The sequence below is a fragment of the Suricata suricatta genome, unplaced genomic scaffold, assembly GCF_006229205.1.
Source record: "Suricata suricatta isolate VVHF042 unplaced genomic scaffold, meerkat_22Aug2017_6uvM2_HiC HiC_scaffold_186, whole genome shotgun sequence".
Lineage (NCBI taxonomy): Eukaryota > Metazoa > Chordata > Mammalia > Carnivora > Herpestidae > Suricata > Suricata suricatta.
In genome coordinates, this window is record NW_021863326.1 from 2,100 (window position 1) to 11,313 (window position 9,214).

The 9,214-nt window shown below is 46.1% G+C and overlaps 1 non-coding gene across 1 annotated transcript; it reads right to left on the minus strand.

The window, feature by feature from the left end:
* Positions 1 to 718: 718 nt before the first annotated feature.
* On the minus strand, positions 719 to 789 carry TRNAK-UUU. The gene has a single exon. It is a non-coding gene; the product is annotated as a tRNA-Lys (tRNA).
* Between the last annotated feature and the right edge of the window lie 8,425 nt (positions 790 to 9,214).

Sequence of the window (9,214 nt, forward strand, 5' to 3'; positions counted from 1 at the left end):
TCGATTGACTATCTGACTCTTTTTTTTTTAATGTTTATTTACTTTGAGACAAGGAGAGGCAGAGTGCGAACAGGGAAAAGAGGGAGACACAGAATCCAAAACAGGCTCCAGGTTCAGAGCTGTCAGCACAGAGCCCGATGTGGGGGCTCAAACCCACAAACTGTAAGATCAGAATCTGAGCAGAAGGTGGACACTTAACCACCTGAGCCACCCAGGCACCCTGAGCATCTGACTCTTGAGCTCAGCTCAGGTCTTGAGCTCAGGGTCGTGGGTCTCAAGCCCTGCGCTGGGCTCCGTGCTGAGCATGAAGCCTGCTTAAAGAAACAAAAGTGACATCACGACGCTTTGGGCCCAGTTGTGAGTGCAAAGGACAGAAAATCTAAAGGTCCTGAGTTTGACACGGTGAACACTTCCTCAATAAATATGGTTTCCAGTTCCTTTTCTAAAACACCCTCGTCTAGAGGGAGAGTTTTCTTACACCCCATGGACTTTTTAACCTTTTGTACTATGTTCCCAGGGAAATCTGTTGAAAAGCGCTAGAGTTGTCTTCTGCTTGGAATAGAATAGCAAACCTCGGTTACTAGTTAAGGCTGAAGGTAACTGACATTTTGGTGTTTTCTCACTCCAGACAGGGAAAATCGTCAAACTTGAACCCACACTTCCTTCTTTAAGGGACAGGATTTAGCAACCCTTAGCCTTAGGGAAACAAGGTCCACACTGCCTGGACAGGGACTTGAACCCTGGGCCCTCAGATTAAAAGTCTGACGCTCTGCCCACTGAGCTATCCACATGCATAAATAGGATTGAAACTACTTCAGCCTCGCTGTGTGGTGGGTTCATTCTTGCCTTTGGGAGAGACAACTGAGCAGGCATTTACTCTCTGCAGTCAGCTCACTTGCATTGTTTATATTTTCCTTAGGTAGAGAAGGAATGTACATCCAGAAAACAATCCTTATTTGAGCACAGTTGTAGAAGGGGAAACTAAACAAAAGAAACCAACTGATTGTTTCCAGTAAATATTTATGGAATGCTTAGTGGAATCTTTAACCCTTTGTTTATAAGGCACCAAGAAACAACCAAAAAGATACAAAGAGGAACAAAGAAACAATACAAATATAAATAACTCATAAAGAGCAAGAGAAGGAAAGTGAAAAGCAACCAGTGGAGAACGATGGTAAGAATCTGTGAAATTTGGTAACATCTGCCAATTTTTTTCTTGGTGTAAGAAAAAAGCAAGTCATTAAAAAAGAAGAGGGGCACCTGGGTGGCTCAGTCGGTTAAGCATCCGGCTTAGGCTCAGGTCATGATCTCACAGTTTGTGGGTTCGAGACCCGCATTGGGCTCTCTGCTGACAGCTCAGAGCACGGAGCCTGCTTCAGACACTGTCTCCCTCTCTCTCTAACCCTCCCCTGCTCACACTGTCTCTCCCTGTCTCTCAAAAATAAATAAAAAGCATTAAAAAATTAAAAAAAATGGAAGAGAGAGAACTGTCTTGCTGACTGTGAGTGGCCCTAATTTGTGTGCTTGGCTGGTGTTCCTCACCCCTAAGAGAATTTTGATAATTTAGTGTTCCCTCTTACACTTTTTCAGTGGAGATGTAACATTTTCTTCATGTGCTTAAATTCTCCTGAAGGGTATTGTGACTTGTATCAAAGAAATCTAAAAAGGAATTTAATACTTGGCAATATGCCTCCAGGCACCTGAGTGGCTCAGTTGGCTAAGTGGCAGACTTGAGCTCAGGTCCAGATCTCACAGGATGTGAGTTCAAGCCCTGCATGCGGCTCTGTGCTGGCAGCGAAGCCTGCTTTGGGTTCTCTCTCTCTTTCTCTTGCTCTCTGCCACTCCTTGCTTGCACTGCCTCTCTCAAAAATCAAAAAACAAATATTAAAAATATACTTAGCAATATCCCTCGTGTGACACACCTCTATTTATCTTCAATGGAAGATTTTACTTTGATCTCTTATCTCCCTGACTCCGTTATTTTCATTTCATGTCTGCGGTAGAATTTTGTCCCAATTCTGTGATTTTTGTATTTGGTCCTTTTTGATCTTCTACCATACACTTCTAGGAACCAAGTACGGGCATCAGCATTGACATCTGATGTGATTTCCCACGACCCCAAGTATGTGTTAAAAACACTTCTTGTGGATTATATTTGCATCTGCTTGTGCAAAAAATAGCTCATTTGAAGACCCCTTTCGTGGAAGATGTAGCGGATGTGAATGTGGAATTCGTTACCCCCCACCGCAACGCCCCAAAGGAGTTGTGTCAGAGACCCAGTTCTCTGGCAGGAGAGCGGGACAGCAAGGCTGGCGTGCACAGGGACAGGGACAGTCCTGTTGTCATACGTCCTCTCTTGCTTCTCCAATTTGCAGGCGAGGTTACTCCGAATTCCTTCCCCTTTTCCCATTTGCTGGTCCCTGCTTGTTCTCTGGATCTCAGTTTGGACATCACCCCTTACCTCCTTCTGGAAGCTTCTGCTGACTCCTCAAGCCTAGTTTTGAAGCTTCTGGAATACACCCAGGACTCCTGAGATTAGTCCAGTGCTGATATTTTGTTAGTAGCACTCGTTACGTGATGCATTATAGCTCCCTTGTCTGTCCGTCCCCCGGGCGTCAGCACGTTCAGGGCGCAGACCTCAAATACCCTGTATATGTAAATGCCTCATTTCATCTTGTACTTCTTCAGACTCCAGCTTCACACATGCAGGATTGTGTACTTACCGTTGTCCAAACCTGAGCTCCAGCCTCCTGCTCCCCAGTCTGGCTCCTCACGGAAATTCCTCATCTCCAGGAGCAGGTGCCCTGTCTGAGACCCCAGATCCCTTCTGGCCTCTCCACCTCCCAGACGTATCTGTCACCCGGGCGTATCTGTCACACCTTTCCTAGGACTCCCATTGCTACTGCATCCGTCTTCCATCAAGAGCCCTGAGGTTTGTGCAGCAGACTCTTCGCTGGTCTCCCGTCTCTGTTTCTGCTTGCCTTTGTCCAGGCTATTCTAACCAGAATTAGTGCAGAACTCTCCAAGGGCTCCCCTCGCATTCGGATAGAAGGAGAACTGCCTCTAGGGACCTGCACCCCGCCCTTCTCCCCCGCTTCTCCAGCCACAGCGCCTCCTGCTGGTCCTCAGACGGCAAGGCGCGATCACGCCTGCTCTGGCCTTAGGCCTTGGAATGTGTGCTCTGCCCTGGACACTCTTTTTTCCTAAATATGCGCCTAACTCATTCCCTCCTGTCCTTCAGGCCTTTGCTCAAATATCACTTTCTCGGTGAAATCTTACCTGCTCAACATACTTAAAATTTCAAACCACTTTTTAAAGCTCACCCCCATCATCTTCCCGCTTTGTTTTTTATAAGGTCATATACTATGTATCTTTTCATTCATGCGTCTGAATTCCCCATTCGCATGCAAATTCCACAGGAGAGACTTTCGCCCATTTTGTTGACAGTCGTCGCCCCCGGGATCCAGAGGAACGCATGTCCTCCACCAGCTACTCCTTAATAATCTATTACGTGCCCGTTGAATGAACGGCCTAGCAGTTACAGAGGAAGCACTCAGTAAACAAATTTTCCCCAGGGGGATGTGCCAGTGAATGTCAAGAGTTTAAGCCTGGGGACGCCTGGATGGCTCAGTCAGTTAAGCATCATGATCTCATGATTTGTGGGTTCGAGCCCTGTGTGGAGCTCTGTGCTGACAGCTCCGAGCCTGGAGCCTGCTTCCGATTCTGTGTCTCCCTCTCCTTCTGCTTCTTCCTCGCTCACACTCTGTCTCTTTCTGTCACTCAGCAATAAATAAGTGTTAAAAAAAATTTTAAGTTACAGCCTGAAAGGGGGGCACAAATGGTCTTTTCATAGGTAGAGTGTCCTAGATTCTGCTCATATGGCTCCTGGTCGTGTTTCTAAACCTGAGTTGCTGACGGTGGGTCTTGTGTCTAATCACATGGTCTAACCATGCTAGATGGGCTTGTGCAGGAGCCAGGGCGGGACCAAGCGCCTGGGACTCCTGATCCTGTCTGCAGAGCACACACATTACCCGGGTCACAAGTTCTTCCCCTTTCCAAACCTTTTTTTTTTTTTAAATAATAATAGTTTATTGTCAAATTGGTTTCCATATAACACCCAGTGCTTCCCCCCACAAGTGCCCTCCTCCATGACCATCACCCCCTTCCTCTCCCCCCTCCCCCTTTAGCCCTCGGTTCATTTTCAGTATTCAATAGTCTCATGATTTGTGTCCCTCACTCTCCCCAACTCTCTTTCCCCCTTCCCCTCCCCATGGCCCTCTGTTGGGTTTCTCCTGTTAGACCTATGAGTGCAAACATATGGTATCTGCCCTTTTCTGCCTGACTTATTTTGCTTAGCATGACACCCTCAAGGTCCATCCATTTTGCTACAAATGGCCAGATTTCATTCTTCTTCATTGCCATGTAATACTCCATTGTATATATATACCACTTATTCTTGATCCATTCATCAGGTGATGGACATTTAGGCTCTTTCCGTGATTTGGCTATTGTTGACAGTGCCGCTATGAACATTGAGGTACATGTGCTCCTATATATCAGCACTTCTGTATCCCTTGGGTAAATCCCTAGCAGTGCTATTGCTGGGTCATAGGGGAGTTCTATTGACAGTTTTCTGAGGAACCTCCACACTGTTTTCCAGAGTGGCTGCACCAGTTTACATTCCCACCAACAGTGTAGGAGGGTGCCCGTTTCTCCACATCCTTGCCAATGTCTATAGTCTCTTGATTTGTTCATTTTAGCCACTCTGACTGGTGTGAAATGGTATCTCAGTGTGGTTTTGATTTGGATGCTGAGTGTAAGAAAGTGGTCTAGTTTCATTCTTCTGCATGTTGCTATCCAGTTCTCCCAGCACCACCTGATAAAGAGGCTGTCTTTTTTCCATTGGACACTCTTCCTGCTTAGTCAAAGATTAATTGGCCATATACTTGTGGGTCCAGTTCTGGGTTCTCTATTCTATTCCATTGGTCCGTGTGTCTTTTTTTATGCCAGTACCATACTGTCTTGATAATGACAGCTTTGTAGTAGAGGCTAAAGTCTGGGATTGTGATGCGTCCTGTTTTGGTTTTCTTCTTCAATATGACTTTGGCTATTCAGGGTTTTTTGTGGTTCCATAGGAATTTTAAGATAGTTTGTTCTAGTTTTGAGAAGAATTCTGGTGCAACTTGGATGGGGATTGCATTGAATGTGTAGATTGCTTTGGGTAATAATGACATTTTAACAATGCTTATTTTTTCGATTCATGAGAACGGAATGATTTTCCATTTCTTTGTGTCTTCCTCAATTTCCTTCATAAGTCTTCTATAGTTTTCAGCATACAGGTCTTTTACATCTTTGGTTAGGTTTATTCCTAGGTATTTTATGATTTTTTGTGCAATTGTGAATGGGATCAGTTTCTTGATTTCTCTTTCTGTTGCTTCATATTGGTGTATAAGAATGCAACCGATTTCTGTACATTGATTTCATACCCCGCAACTGTGCTGAATTCATGGATCAGTTCTAGAAAGCTTCTGGAGGAGTCGATCTGGTTTTCCATGTCGGGTATCATGTCATCTGTGAAAAGTGAAAGTTTGACTTCTTCTTTGCCAATTCTGATGCCTTTTATTTCTTTTGTTGTCTGATTGCTGATGCTAGGACTTCCAGCACTATGTGAAACAACAGTGGTGAGAGTGGACATCCCTGTCGTGTCCCTGATTTCAGGGGGAAAGTTCTCAGTTTTTCCCCATTGAGGACGATATTAGCTGTGGGCTTTTCATAAATGGCTTCTGTGATGTTTAAGTAAGTCTATCCCGTAAGTTTAAGTCTATCCCAACTTTCTCGAGGGTTTTTATTAAGAAGGGGTGTGGTACTTTGTCAAATGCTTTTTCTGCATCTATCGACAGGATCATATGGTTTTTATCATTTCTTTTGTTTAATGGATCACATTGATGGATTTGCAAATATTGAACCAGCCTTGTAACCCAGGAATGCATCCCACTTGATCGTAATGGATAATTCTTTTCATATGCTGTTGAATTCGATTTGCTAGTATCTTGAGTATTTTTGCATCCGTATTCATTAAGGATATTGGCCTGTAGTTCTCTTTTTTTGTTGGGTCTCTGCCTGGCTTAGGAGTCAAAGTGATATGTGCTTCGTAGAATGAGTCTTGGAAGTCTTCCTTCCATTTCTATTTTTTGGAATAAGTTGAGAAGGATCAATGTTAACTTTGCTTTAAATGTCTGGTAGAATTCCGCTGGGAATCCATCTGGCCCTGGGCTTTTATTCGTTGGGAGATTTTTGATAACTGATTCGATTTCTTCACTGGTTATGGGTCTGTCCAGAAATAAACCTTGACTCCTGAGCCACTTATTTTTTATTTTTGAGAGAGAGTGCTAGTGGAGGAGGGGCGGAGAGAAGGGGCGAGGACAGAGTATCCAAAGGGGGCTCTGCACTGTGTGAACTGAAGGTGGGCCTCGAACTCATGAACTGTGAGATCATGACCTGAGCCGCAGTTGGACACTCAGCCCACTGAGCCACGCAGGAGCCCATGGGCCTTGCTTTTGAAAATAGAAAATTTATTTTGGAAATAGTTACATGCTGATACAGAGGAAGCCTCCTTGTTTGTTCTATTACGTTTTTTATTGTGAAACAACAGAGAGAGAGATAAATGAAATCCATGTCTGCAGCATAACAAGTAATTATGAAGCAAACACGCAGCGTCCCTCGGGGCTGTGATCAGTGCACTGGTGGCACTCGGGAAGTTCTGTGTCCTCTCCCTTTGCCACCTCTGCCTTCCCCGTTGTCCTAATGCCCCAGAAAAACTGTCCTGACTTTTCCAGTAACTGTGCAGTTACTTCTTAATACATTTCACCATGTGCACATGTATTAAAAAATATAACCTAATTGCCTCCTTTTGAAACTTAATGAGTATAATCATGCTAAATGTTTCCTTTGTGTCTTCCTTTCACAATACTATGTTTGTAAGGTTCGTCCGTGTCGTTTTCTGTAGCTGTGATTCGTTGTCAACTGCTGAATAGTATTCGACACTGTTGATTGGCGTTAGTGCGAACATCCACGCCGGTTGTTTTCGACTGTGGCTCCACAGATCGCACTACTGTGAAGATTCGCATACAGATCTCCTGCCATACGTGTGCACGCGTTCTCTTGAGTGTACATCCAGGACAATGGGGTATGTAGATCTTCAACCGACTGAAGCCCAACTGTCCCCCATAGGATTTGCGTCGATCTAGACTCTCAATAGTAGTGACCAGACTTTTACTTAACATCCTCGCCAATAATTAATATTTCTTGTCTTTTTAACTTTACTGGTGGAAGATCAGTAACATCTAATTGCAGGATTAACTTGCATTTTCCTAATTTTCTAATAAGGTTGACTGCCAGGGTTGTTTTAGTAGGTGCACAGATTCTTTGACACCCTCTCCCATCTACGGAATGTGGTCCACATCCGCTCTCCATAAGTGGGGGCCCTGGTGACTTGCCTCTAACCAAGAGTGAGGCAGAGGGGACACTGGTGACATCTCAAGCTAACCACCTGCCCCGCCCCCTCTCTCTGGAAGTCTTAGACCGCAGAGTCCTAGACGCTCATTCTGTATTCTGTGTCTTCAGGCTAGTCCTGGGTAAATTATTTAGGTCACTAACGCCTCCCATTTTGTGACTTAGATTCATTCTTTCGTAGTGCTTTTCAATGAACAAGTTCTTCATTTCACTTACTCCCTAAATTTTTTTTTAACATTTCTTTATTTTTTGTGAGACAGATCATGAGCAGGGGAAGGGCAGAGTGAGAGCAACACACAGAATCGGAAGCAGGCTCCAGGCTCTGAGGTAGCTGTCAGCACAGAGCCTGACGTGGGGCTCGAATCCACGAGCTGTGAGATCATGACCTGAGCTGAAGTCAGACCCTCAACCGACTGAGCCACTCAGGCGCCCCTCATTTATTCTTATTTTGTAAATTTAATCTCATTAAGTTTACCCACTTCCCTTTCGGTTGGTGCCGTTGTGTCTTACTCCTTATTCCTGTCCCAAAGTCCCCAGTACGTATTTTTTATCTTCTCTTCTAACTGCTTTATAGTATTGTCTTTTACATTTCAGCATTAATGCAGCCTGGGATTAGTTCTTACGTACGGTGCGTATTTTTCGGATATAGATATGTACTTACACCAGCACCATTTATTGAAAAGTCTTCCCTTTCCGTACTCTTCTGTATCCCAGTTATGAAATACAAAATGTGTTCCTTTTTTGTTCCATTGGTCCATTTGTCTGTCCTTGCTCCGACACCACACTGTGTGAGTTGATGAGGTTTTAAATGGAAGGTTTTTTTTTTAATTGAAGAGAAATTGGTATATAACATTAGTAGCAGGTGCATTACATAATAACTTGGCATTTGTACACAATACACAGTTATCACCATACTGGTGAGGCCCTCCACCCGTCCTCCAGCCCCGCTCCTCTGACAGCTACCTGTCTGCTCTCTGGATCTGTGAGTTTTGTTTGCTTTGTCCATTTGCTTAGTGTTTCAGAACTCGCGGGTGCAATCAGACAGCACTTGCCTGTCCGCTGTGGTTCGCTCCGGGCGTGTGGAGGGCCCAGCAGCGGCAGGGAGGCCGCGGGAGGCTGAGCCCGGTGCTCGCGGAGCCCTGGAGCCTTGGTGATGCAGGCACTCGGGGCGGCAGTGTCCCCCTGTGCCCCTGCCCCGGCGAGATGCTGCTCACCGGCCCCTCCATCGGCTCTGGAGAGCGTCCCAACGGTTTCCTGCCCCTCCAGCAGGAGCCTCTTTAAGATTAGCCTGCGAACTCCTTTACAAATAATCCAGTGGCTCTGGGAGTGAGTCAACCGGGGGCCCTCGCAAAGGACGGAGTGTGTCAGGCCCCAGAGCCCCTGGGGTCCCCGGACAGAAGCGCCCTTAGTCCCCCAAGCCGGATGTTCTAGGGGTGTCCACGTGCCAGCGCCCGTCCCCAGGCTGAGAGGTACCTGAGGGGGGACGCGAACCCCTCACTCCCCAGGGAGAAACCCTGGCCCTCGAGGCCCCTCCTCTCGCGCGTCCGCGCCCCGGAGGTGGGGTCCGGGGAGCCTGCATCTCCCCACTGCACTCCACCCCCATCCGCCCTGGCCTCTTCTCCTTCGCTGAGCAGTGGGGGGCCCAGCTGCCTGGATTTCCGTCTCTTTCCCGGTATCATCACTTCGGGTTCCAAATAAGCTG